The sequence below is a fragment of the Nomascus leucogenys genome, chromosome 22a (genome assembly GCF_006542625.1).
Source record: "Nomascus leucogenys isolate Asia chromosome 22a, Asia_NLE_v1, whole genome shotgun sequence".
NCBI classification, from domain to species: Eukaryota; Metazoa; Chordata; class Mammalia; order Primates; family Hylobatidae; genus Nomascus; species Nomascus leucogenys.
In genome coordinates this window covers 17,613,657-17,626,734 of record NC_044402.1, presented here as the reverse complement: position 1 = coordinate 17,626,734, position 13,078 = coordinate 17,613,657, and the positions used below count along the sequence as shown (strand labels likewise).

The following is a 13,078-nucleotide window of genomic DNA, read 5'->3' as shown; positions in this document are numbered from 1 at the left end:
GCTGAAGGCGACACTGGAATTGACTCTAAGCTGAAAAATCCTTGCAACTCTCAGAATTGGTGCTGGAGACTGTCATCAGGAGGCCCTGGTATCATATACTAGCATAAATATATGAACGATGTGTTTAACACCAGAATGTATGGCCTTTCTACATTGCCTAGATGAATTTTCTGCAAACATACACCACGTTTGGGGTGATCAATATAAGAAATCGGTACCATGAGACCTGCATCCTCTTCATCGCACCAAGCACAGAGAGACCTTTGCTTTATATAGTTCATTTTACACATGCAAAACAGAAGCCAAGAGGGGTTAAGGGACTTGCATAAAATGATGCTACTAATTAGCCGAGATTAGAATTCTGATGTAATTAATTCTCAGTCCAGTGCTTAACAATGGAAACAGCTTTTCAAGTAATTCAACAATTCACCAGCCCAAAGAAAGTTGTCAAACAAAGTCGTCTGCACCTAACAAAAGAAATCAGACTAACTCCTGCTGAAAATGGGCAGTCCTCTGTCCCTTCTGTGAAGGAAGACTGAGAATAAAAAATGGTCACTGGGTGATCTGTCCAGGAAAAGCTAAAGAAATGCCATCCTTCCTTGTAAAAAGGAGGTACTTTTCTAACTCCTAAGAAGGCATCTGGTATATAAAATAGGAACAAGGAAAAATAATTTGATCTATGCTCTGATATAGAAACCCTCCTAATCCCCTCAGAGAAGCCATCTGAAAAAAAATTACCATTTATTGATATTGTTGAAACTATATATGAAAATATCGACTTTTTCACACATGAAAGTGTCATAACAAGATAAATTACCTGAAAACTGCAGGGAAAGTTTTGTCCATTTCATAAATATCCATGTTGGATATTATAGGAGGATTTTGTGAAGGCAGGTAAGCCCCTCTGAGAATCCAGGAACTTACTTTAATTAGCCTAGTTTTGTTTGCAGAAATGTACAAAAAGTTCAAAGCCCAAAAGGAGATTTCGCCAAAGATCATTAAGTCAATCTAATTGCTGGCAATGGGAGTACCATTCCTCCACAAATATTCCTCCTCAAATGCATAGTGAAATTAAAGTGAATTAAATGTTTGTGAGATGCTTGTTAAGTCATAAATTAAGATGTGAATGTAATTGCAATCTAAATGAGGTTGAGGTTGGCAAAAGAGGACTGCAAGTACGTAGGAAGCTGGAGACGTTCCTGGACTTCAGGAGATGGGCAGGAGGGAAGATGGGGAAGGACAGGGGTGGATTTGTTTGACGGCAGACAAGGAAGTGTATAACAAAGGCTAGATCGTGGCATCTTAATTGCATCATCTACTGGAGACTTTATCAGCAAGGTAAACATTTCACCACTACTCATTGCCCAGGCTAACAAGTGTGTTCCTGGGCTGCTTCTCCTAGACATCCAAGGGTAATGCTCAGAGAATGTTTGGAGCATTTAATTATCAGGGTATTTCAGGGACTTAAGAAATGCATGTCTTGCATGTGTATGTGTGTGTAGGTGTATGAAAATATGTGTATACCCATACTTTGCTATAAAAAGAAGTGCTGTGGGCGTAAGGTTTTAGCAATATCTGTTATTCTGGATACCCAGGTTTTTGCTGCCCTCTAGGTATTTAAAAAAAAAAAAGTTGCCTTAATTGAACATTTTAAACTGCAGCTTTCACAATGGAATCACAAACCATCTCATGTGCCGTGTGGTGATCTTCAGTTTTCTTATCCCCGTTAGCCCTGTAACTGTTCACTGCTGCTGAAAAACCATAGTAGTGTTTAAGAGCACAGAGTCTAGGGAAAGACTGCCTGAGACACATCCCATCCCCACTGCTAAATAGCTGAGTGACCTTAGGCAAGTTTCTCAACCTCTCTGTGCATTAGTTTTTTTCCTCTATAAAATGGAGATAAGAAACCCCACCTTATCGGATTGTTTGGAAGATTAAACAAGTGTGCAAACACTTAGCACAGTGCCTGGTTAATATTCAATGCTTGTTAACAGGCCATTTTAATGTAAATGCTCAAATTTTTCCTTAGACATAGAGAGTCCCAGGTTTAATGCTTCTCTTTGCCATTGAGGAATGTTCCCTCATATGTGGCTTAAGATAATCTTTGTTTAGCTTCAGGAGGTCACTGCTGGTTGTCCTTTCCTGGATATATTGTATACCTCATTGTCAATGACAAAAAATGTCCTCATTCTCCTTTGGTTCCTCTTGCCAACTCTGGTTTGAGCTCTCAGACAGTCTCAGCTCACAATCTTGGAAGCTTTTTTATTTGCCTTCCAATTAATTCCACCCTACTTCCAAAACCCCAGGCTCAGCCACCTCCCCATCCCACTTTTCATCATCCTTCAGAAACTGCCAAGAATTGCAGATAACGTTTGCAATGTCAGGAACCAGCTGCAGAGGGATTCTGAGAGGCACAAACCTCACTCTCCCTGCCTCCATGCCACATCCCCCTGCCACTTACAGAATGGAGCTGTGTTTCCACGGTGGGGTTGCTAGGCAAAATTGCATTGCTTACTTACCAGTAAGCAGAGCCACTAGCAGAAAGCTCTGTGAGAGCCCATATCTAACTGAGCTAATGTGTCCTTAGTCTAACAAAACTGTTATCAGGGAAGAGATGGTCTGATATGATATTTGGGTAGAACTGATAGGATGGTTGTGTACTTCTGTCTAAATCATGTTTTCACACTTTGTTGATTGGTTAGACTAGAGCACATGTTCTTCCCTTCTCTTTACACAAACAGTATTTTGCAAAACTATCTCCCGTATCCGATTGATACAAACTATAGGAATTTTTGAAGTACTCAAAACCCATCTCCTGTAGAGTTCATTTAGTTGTTAAAATTATATGTTCAATTGTTCCAAAGACCAAGTAAGCTTCGTAAACAGGAGGAGAGGAAGCCAGTTCTAAGAGCTCTCTTTTGAGAGAGGGATGTGTGGACTGACAATTCGGGAAGTGTTTACTTGTTTCAGGCCTCAGAGGGCTAAGCCACATGTCCAGTTCTCATTCAGCATAATTCTCTGCCTGTTTTTGTTTACTTCCACAATGTTATTTTGGAGAACATGTATATTTCCATTCATTTATGGGCTATTTTTTCATTTAATTTTTACCCCCTCTTTAATCCCCATTGTTTGCATCTTTATGTAATTTCTTAGAATTCTGAGATTAACAATGCAGATTGTTTTGTCTGGCTGGGAAATTATTTATTCATTGTGATTTCTAGCCAGGATGTCGGGGATTTTACTCAAGAATAAAGACACTGCAGTAAAAATCCTAAGACAGAAGCTAAACATGCAGAGCTCAGTTTACGGCTTGGTTTGGTTTGTTGAAATGCAAACACATCACCATAGTAATACATCTGAACTGAGGATAATTTCTCAAAACGGAAAGATAATGGGAACTGCCTAGTAAGAGGACTGACTTCATTTTCTTATAACATGTTTTCTTCCAAGATTTATTTTAGAAGGTTCACTTCTAACTAATAATTTCAACATCACAATGAATGTCCTTGTGGCACTAGCAATTCTATAAACTATGAGTAGAGCTGTTAAACACTCCTTGCCTAAAATCTCCACGGCAGAGATGCTGTAAGCACACACAGTGAGAATAGTGAAGCGGAACCTTCAAGAAGCCTATTGAAAATGTCCCACTCAAAAGCTGAATACACAAATGGATCATATCTACACACACACACACACAAAAAGTTTATATCCAGCTTCTGACTCTGAGTCATGTTGCATGACACCTATGACAGACTGGCCAGTTCAGTACTTTGCTGGTTTCACTATGCAAAGTTCTTGAAAAAGATGTTGGTATATACGGGTAAATTGTTTTTATCACTAGACTACCAATATAGGTGCATCTGGGATGGAAAAAAATAAAATTCACAAATAATAAAAACTCAGGCCAGGCGTGGTGGCTCACGCCTGAAATCCCAGCTCTTCAGGAGGCTGAGGTCGGGAATTCAAGACCTGCCTGGCCAACATGGGGAAACCCCATCTCTACTGAAAAATACAAAAATTAGCTGGGCATGGTGGCAGATGCCTGTAATCCCAGCTACTTAGGAGGCTGAGGCAGGGAGAATCACTTGAACCCGGGAGGCGGAGGTTGCAGTGAGCCAAGATTGCACCACTGCACTACAGCCTGGGCAACAGAGACAGACTCCAACTAAAAAAAAAAAAAAATTCAACTGTTCCACTGCAGGAAGACTTTAATTAAAATTTTCAAAAGTTTTCTATTCTAAAAAACTGGTGGCTGTTAACATTTGAAGATAATATGCTATTGGAACACAAGATTTGGCATTTAATTCATTCTGCACATAATTATTTAAAACCTTTATATGTCAGGGACCATTCTAGTTGCAAGGGACACGGCAGTTCGAGGGAAGGAGGTATGGAAGGAAGGAAGAAACGGAAGGAGGGAAGGGAAAGAGAGAGAGAGAGAAGAAAGGGGAAAAAAAGAAAAGTTCCTTCCTCTGCACACAAAGTACAGCAGGAAGATCTGAGCCTTTGGCTGAAAAAGTCTTTGTGGCACTGTCCATGGTGCCCCACCCCAGTAGATACTGAAGGCAAAGCTTAGTACCTAATGACACCTAGGTGACCAAATATATCACCTGGGAGAGAAGAAAGGAAAGAATAACATTCCTGTAGCTCTGGCATGTGGAACATAAAAGAATGCCAACTGTAATGGACGATCTTTAAATCTTTGTTAGGCATTCGGAAGATATGTCTCAGAGGCAGGAATCACTCATAAGCGATCACACCACATGTAGAAAACATCCAGACAAGGTGGAGCCAAGATGGCCGAATAGGAACAGCTCCGGTCTCCAGCTCCCAGCCCGAGCGACACAGAAGACTGGTGATTTCTGCATTTCTGCTTGAGGTACCGGTTTCATCTCACTAGGGAGTGCCAAACAGTGGGTGCAGGACAGTCGGTGAGGCGCACTGTGTGCGAGCTGAAGCAGGGCGAGGCACTGCCTCACTCGGGAAGCGCAAGGGGTCAGGGAGTTCCCTTTCCTAGTCAAAGAAAGGGGTAACAGACAGCACCTGGAAAATCGGGTCAGTCCCACCCTCATACTGCGCTTTCCCAACTGGCCTGGAAAACAGCACACTAGGAGATTGTGTCCCGCACCTGGCTCGGAGGGTCCTATGCCCACGAAGTCTCGCTGATTGCTAGCACAGCAGTCTGAGATCAAGCTGCAAGGCGGCAGCGAGGCTGGGGGAGGGGCGCCCGCCATTGCCCAGGCTTCCTTAGGTAAACAAAGCAGCCAGGAAGCTCGAACTGGGTGGAGCCCACCACAGCTCAAGGAGGCCTGTCTGCCTCTGTAGGCTCCACCTCTGGGGGCAGGGCACAGACAAACAAAAAGTCAGCAGGAATCTCCAGAGACTTAAATGTCCCTGTCTGACTGACAGCTTTGAAGAGAATAGTGGTTCTCCCAGCACGCAGCTGGAGATCTGAGAACGGACAGATTGCCTCCTAAAGTGGGTCCCTCACCCCTGAGCAGCCTAACTGGGAGGCACCCCCCCAGTAGGGACAGACTGACACCTCACTCGGCCGGGTACTCCTCTGAGACAAAACTTCCAGAGGAACTATCAGACAGCTGAATTTGTGGTCTCACGAAAATCCGCTGTTCTGCAGCCACCGCTGCTGACACCCAGCCAAACAGGGTCTGGAGTGGACCTCTAGTAAACTCCAACAGACCTGCAGCTGAGGGTCCTGTCTGGTAGAAGGAAAACTAACAAACAGAAAGGACATCCACACCAAAAACCCATCTGTACATCACCATCATCAAAGACCAAAGGTAGATAAAACCACAAAGATGGGGAAAAAACAGCAGAAAAACTGGAAACTCTAAAAAGCAGAGCACGTCTCCTCCTCCAAAGGAATGCAGTTCCTCACCAGCAACGGAACAAAGCTGGATGGAGGATGACTTTGACGAGTTGAGAGAAGAAGGCGTCAGACGATCAAACTACTCTGAGCTACAGGAGGAAATTCAAAACAATAGCAAAGAAGTTAAAAACTTTGAAAAAAAATTAGAAGAATGGATAACTAGAATAACCAATGGAGAGAAGGGCTTAAAGGACATGATGGAGCTGAAAGCCAAGTTTCGAGAACTACGTGAAGATTGCAGAAGCCTCAGTAGCAGATGCGATCAACTGGAAGAAAGGGTATCGCTGATGGAAGATGAAATGAATGAAATGAAGCGAGAAGGGAATTCTAGAGAAAAAAGAATAAAAAGAAATGAACAAAGCCTCCAAGAAATTTGGGACTACGTGAAACGACCAAACATACGTCTGATTGGTGTACCTGAAAATGACGGGGAGAATGGAACCAAGTTTGAAAACACTCTGCAAGATATTATCCAGGAGAACTTCCCCAATCTAGCAAGGCAGGCCAACATTCAGATTCAGGAAATACAGAAACGCCACAAAGATACTCCTCGAGAAGAGTAACTCCAACACACATAATTGTCAGATTCACCAAAGTTGAAATGAAGGAAAAAATGTTAAGGGCAGCCAGAGAGAAAGGTCGGGTTACCCACAAAGGGAAGCCCATCAGACTAACAGCTGATCTCTCGGCAGAAACTCTACAAGCCAGAAGAGAGTGGGGGACGATATTCAACATTCTTAAAGAAAAGAATTTTCAACCCAGAATTTCCTATCCAGCCAAACTAAACTTCATAAGTGAAGGAGAAATAAAATACTTTACAGATAAGCAAACGCTGAGTGATTTTGTCACCACCAGGCCTGCCCTAAAAGAGCTCCTGAAGGAAGCACTAAACATGGAAAGGAACAACCAGCACCAGCCACTGCAAAATCATGCCAAATTGTAAAGACCATCCAGGCTAGGAAGAAACTGCATCAACTAATGACCAAAATAACCAACTAACATCATAATGACAGGATCAGATTCACACATAACAATATTAACTTTAAATGTAAATGGACTAAATGCTCCAATTAAAAGACACAGACTGGCAAAGTGGATAAGGAGTCAGGACCCATCAGTGTGCTGTATTCAGGAAACCCATCTCACATGCAGAGACACATATAGACTCAAAATAAAGGGATGGAGGAAGATCTATCAAGCAAATGGAAAACAAAAAAAGGCAGGGGTTGCAATCCTAGTCTCTGATAAAATAGACTTTAAACCAACAAAGATCAAAAGAGACAAAGAAGGCCATTACATAATGGTAAAGGGATCAATTCAACAAGAAGAGATAACTATCCTAAATATATATGCACCCAACACAGGAGCACCCAGATTCATAAAGCAAGTCCTGAGTGACCTACAAAGGGACTTAAACTCCCACACAATAATAATGGGAGATTTTAACACCCCACTGTCAACATTAGACAGATCATCGAGACAGAAAGTTAACAAGGATATCCAGGAATTGAACTCAGCTCTAAACAAAGTGGACCTAATAGACATCTACAGAACTCTCCACCCCAAATCAACAGAATATACATTTTTTTCAGCACCACACCACACCTATTCCAAAATTGACCACATAGTTGGAAGTAAAGCTCTCCTCAGCAAATGTAAAAGAACAGAAATTATAACAAACTGTCTCTCAGACCACAGTGCAATCAAACTAGAACTCAGGATTAAAAAACTCACTCAAAACCGCTCAACTACATGGAAACTGAACAACCTGCTCCTGAATGACTATTGGGTACATAATGAAATGAAGGCAGAAATAAAGATGTTCTTTGAAACCAACGAGAACAAAGACACAACATACCAGAATCTCTGGGACACATTCAAAGCAGTGTGTAGAGGGAAATTTACAGCACTAAATGCCCACAAGAGAAAGCAGGAAAGATCCAAAATTGACACCCTAACATCACAATTAAAAGAACTAGAAAAGCAAGAGCAAACACATTCAAAAGCTAGCAGAAGGCTAGAAATAACTAAAATCAGAGCAGAACTGAAGGAAATAGAGACACAAAAAACCCTTCAAAAAATTAATGAATCCAGGAGCTGGTTTTTTGAGAAGATCAACAAAATTGATAGACCACTAGCAAGACTAATAAAGAAGAAAAGAGAGAAGAATCAAATAGATGCAATAAAAAATGAAAAAGGGGATATCACCACCGATCCCACAGAAATACAATCTACCATCAGAGAATACTACAAACACCTCTATGCAAATAAACTAGAAAATCTAGAAGAAATGGATAAATTCCTCGACAAATACACCCTCCCAAGACTAAATCAGGAAGAAGTCGAATCTCTGAATAGACCAATAACAGGTTCTGAAATTGTGGCAATAATCAATAGCTTACCAACCAAAAAGAGTCCAGGACCTGATGGATTCACAGCTGAATTCTACCAGAGGTACAAGGAGGAACTGGTACCATTCCTTCTGAAACTATTCCAATCGATAGAAAAAGAGGGAATCCTCCCTAACACATTCTATGAAGCCAGCATCGTCCTCATACCAAAGCCAGGCAGAGACACAACCAAAAAAGAGAATTTTAGACCAATATCCTTGATGAACATTGATGCAAAAATCCTCAATAAAATACTGGCAAACCGAATCCAGCAGCACATCAAAAAGCTTATACACCATGATCAAGTGGGCTTCATCCCTGGGATGCAAGGCTGGTTCAACATACGCAAATCAATAAATGTAATCCAGCATATAAACAGAACCAAAGACAAAAACCACATGATTATCTCAATAGATGCAGAAAAGGCCTTTGACAAAATTCAACAACCCTTCATGCTAAAAACTCTCAATAAATTAGGTACTGATGGGACGTATCTCAAAATAATAAGAGCTATCTACAACAAACCCACAGCCAATATCATACTGAATGGGTAAAAACTGGAAGCATTCCCTCTGAAAACTGGCACAAGACAGGGAAGCCCTCTCTCACCACTCCTATTCAACATAGTGCTGGAAGTTCTGGCCAGGGCAATCAGGCAGTAGAAGGAAATAAAGGGTATTCAATTAGGAAAAGAGGAAGTCAAATTGTCCCTGTTTGCAGATGACATGATTGTATATCTAGAAAATCCCATTGTCTCAGCCCAAAATCTCCTTAAGCTGATTAGCAACTTCAGCAAATTCTCAGGATACAAAATCAATGTACAAAAATCACAAGCATTCTTGTACACCAATAACAGACAAACAGAGAGCCAAATCATGAGTGAACTCCCATTCACAATTGCTTCAAAGAGGATAAAATACCTAGGAATACAACTTACAAGGGATGTGAAGGACCTCTTCAAGGAGAACTACAAACCACTGCTCAATGAAATAAAAAAGGATACAAACAAATGGAAGAACATTCCATGCTCATGGGTTGGAAGAATCAATATCGTGAAAATGGCCATACTGCCCAAGGTAATTTATAGACTCAATGCCATCCCCATCAAGCTACCAATGACTTTCTTCACAGAATTGGAAAAAACTACTTTAAAGTTCATATGGAACCAAAAAAGAGCCCGCATTGCCAAGTCAATCCTAAGCCAAAAGAACAAAGCTGGAGGCATCAGGCTACCTGACTTCAAACTATACTACAAGGCTACAGTAACCAAAACAGCATGGTACTGGTACCACAACAGAGATATAGATCAATGGAACAGAACAGAGCCCTCAGAAATGATGCCGCATATCTACAACTATCTGATCTTTGACAAACCTGACAAAAACAAGAAATGGGGAAAGGATTCCCTATTTAATAAATGGTGCTGGGAAAACTGGCTAGCCATATGTAGAAAGCTGAAACTGGATCCCTTCCTTACACCTTATACAAAAATTAATTCAAGATGGATTAAAGACTTAAACGTTAGACCTAAAACCATTAAAATCCTACAAGAAAACCTAGGCAATACCATTCAGGACATAGGCGTGGGCAAGGACTTCATGTCTAAAACACCAAAAGCAATGGCAACAAAAGCCAAAATTGACAAATGGGATCTAATTAAACTAAAGAGCTTCTGCACAGCAAAAGAAACTACCATCAGAGTGAACAGGCAACCTACAGAATGGGAGAAAATTTTTGCAACCTACTCATTTGACAAAGGGCTAATATCCAGAATCTACAATGAACTCCAACAAATTTACAAGAAAAAAACAAACAACCCCATCAAAAAGTGGGCAAAGGACATGAACAGACACTTCTCAAAAGAAGACATTTATGCAGCCAAAAAACACATGAAGAAATGCTCATCATCACTGGCCATCAGAGAAATGCAAATCAAAACCACAGTGAGATACCATCTCACACCAGTTAGAATGGCCATCATTAAAAAAGCAGGAAACAACAGGTGCTGGAGAGGATGTGGAGAAATAGGAACACTTTTACACTGTTGGTGGGACTGTAAACTAGTTCAACCATTGTGGAAGTCAGTGTGGCAATTCCTCAGGGATCTAGAACTAGAAATACCATTTGACCCAGCCATCCCATTACTGGGTATATACCCAAAGGATTATAAATCATGCTGCTATAAAGACACATGCACACGTATGTTTATTGCGGCACTATTCACAATAGCAAAGAGTTAGAACCAACCCAAATGTCCAACAACGATAGACTGGATTAAGAAAATGTGGCACATATACACCATGGAATACTATGCAGCCATAAAAAATGATGAGTTCGTGTCCTTTGTAGGGACATGGATGAAACTGGAAAACATCATTCTCAGTAAACTATCGCAAGGACAAAAAACCAAACACCGCATGTTCTCACTCATAGATGGGAATTGAACAATGAGAACTCATGGACACAGGAAGGGGAACATCACATTCTGGGGACTGTTGTGGGGTGGGGGGAGGGGGGAGGGACAGCATTAGGAGATATACCTACTGCTAAATGACGAGTTAATGGGTGCAGGAAATCAACATGGCACATGGATACATATGTAACAAACCTGCACATTGTGCACATGTACCCTAAAACCTAAAGTATAATAAAAAAAAAAAAAAAAAGAAAACATCCAGACAAATCCTTAACTGAGAATGGGACACCTGCTGATGAGTCACACCAACTGAGTAACTCCTGACAATCCCAAAAGATGCTCCTCCCAGCTGCTCACCTATCCAAATTCTAAATCTATCCTACTCAGATTTCAGCGGCATGATGAACAATGCCTCCATCTCAAATGGCCTCTCCACCATCACAAACAGAAGCATACAATAATACTACAGTAACAGTGCTACAGACAGCTAAAAGGTAGACTCACTCTTCTTCCACTGGCTAACAAGGTGTAAGGTCACAGTTCCGTGGCTAAGCAGTGACAAGAGTGAAGGCACAAGACCCCTCTAATAGGATAAATGCTCATTTTCCACCCCAGTGCTTCTTTCCTTGTATAGGGAGCTCCGCCTGCTGTAATACACATGGCCACTCAACTCTTATTCTGACCCAGAAACTGTTAACCCAGCCCCTTCCTCTCCCCTTCCTTTTGGGAGTTACCCCTTGTGATCGCCTATCTAATTCTGAGGTTGTATTAGGAAACTCATCTTTCCACAGATATAAGACATATTCTTCAGTATAAAGGGAATATAGTAATGTTAGGCTTTAATTTATCATCTCCTTTGTCTTATTTTATTTTATTTTATTTTATTTTATTTTATTTTATTTTATTTTTGAGGCAGAGTCTCGCTTTGTCGCCCAGGCTAGAGTGCAGTGGCGCAAACTCAGCTCACTGCAACCTCCGCCTCCCAGGTTCAAGCGATTCTCCTGCCTTAGCCTCCCAAGTAGCTGAGATTATTGGAGTGCACTACCACGCCTGGCTAATGTTTGTATTTTTAGTAGAGATGGGGTTTCGCCATGTTGGCCAGGCTGGTCTTGAACTCCTGACCTAAAGTGATCCACCCGCCTTGGCCTTCCAAAGTGCTGGGATTACAGGAGTGAGCCACCGTGCCCGGGCCATGATTTTTTATTTTAGCAGAAAGCTCAGTGATTATTCCATTATGAAGGGGGAAAGAGGTGAAATCCTCTGGTGTAAAAGAGAAGAAGGTTGTAATATGACCCCTATCCCCCACCTCCCATAAGTAGCCCAGAGGCTACTAGAACAGAAGAACTATCTATAGGGCCCCCAGGAATAAAGGTAAGTAACAAACAGGCATGCATTTTCTGTGACCTTATTTATCTTGCCTGTTAGAAGATTTGAAGACAGGCTTCAAGGTCAGACAGATTTAGGTCAACACCTATACAAATGCCTGGGTGTTGCTGGGTAAGCAGTAAACAACCCCCTTCCCAATAGACAGTTTCTTTCTTTCTTTTTTCTTTCTTTTCTTTCTTTTTCTTTTCTTTCTTTCCTTCTTTCTTTCTTCTTTCTTCCTTTCTTTCTCTCTTTCCATATTTCTTTATCTCTCTTTCTTTCCTTCCTTCTTTCCTTCTTTCCTTCCTTCCTTCTTTTTTTTTGACAAATACCTTTAATGTAAGCACCTAGGGATGCTTGTCCACATAAAACTATAAATAATAATAAAATAAGCATTAAGAAATCTTACATAGAAAGGTGTGTGAACTAGAAGAGAAAAAGGCAACGAGAAGCAAACAAAATTAGAAAATCTTTAAGAAGGTTAATTTAAGAGCATAACTGAGAAAAAAAATTGGGGTATAGACAAAAGAGATAGAACAATAGTTTGAGGGATCTAGAATTTTTCTGGAGGCATACAAGAAGGCTTCCCAGCTACGTGTGTACCTAATTGTTTCAGAGATAAAAAGAAAATGGAGAGAAGGGAGAAAGGGATATGCATGAACTTTCTAGTTAGACTAGGAATGAGAAGTCAGATAAGAAGGAAATACAGCTTTACAGAAAGTCATGCAGAAATAAGCCCTACACTGGAAAGGCCTGCATTGAGGGAACTGGACGGAAGCACCTACCAATGAGAAAATTCCTTTAGCATATTTTTCAAGCTATGAATGAAGCTGAACTCTATAACTCTTCTATTCCTTTTTTTAATCCGTATTTATGGTGTACCTACTCTCTGTCAGATGGTGAGCTAACTTCACTGGTGAGTAAAACAAAACGGCCCCCAGTCTCACAGAGCTGGTAGGAGTTGAGACAAGCATTAAACAATTATTCAAGGAAATAATTAATCACAGCTTGTGATAAATC

The 13,078-nt window shown here is 41.1% G+C and overlaps 1 protein-coding gene across 2 annotated transcripts in view; it reads right to left on the bottom strand.

Moving 5' to 3' along the window:
* KCNK10 (potassium two pore domain channel subfamily K member 10) overlaps positions 1 to 13,078 on the bottom strand; it is a 156,976-nt gene that overhangs the window by 14,722 nt on the left and 129,176 nt on the right. The gene's annotated exons all lie outside the window — the stretch shown is intronic.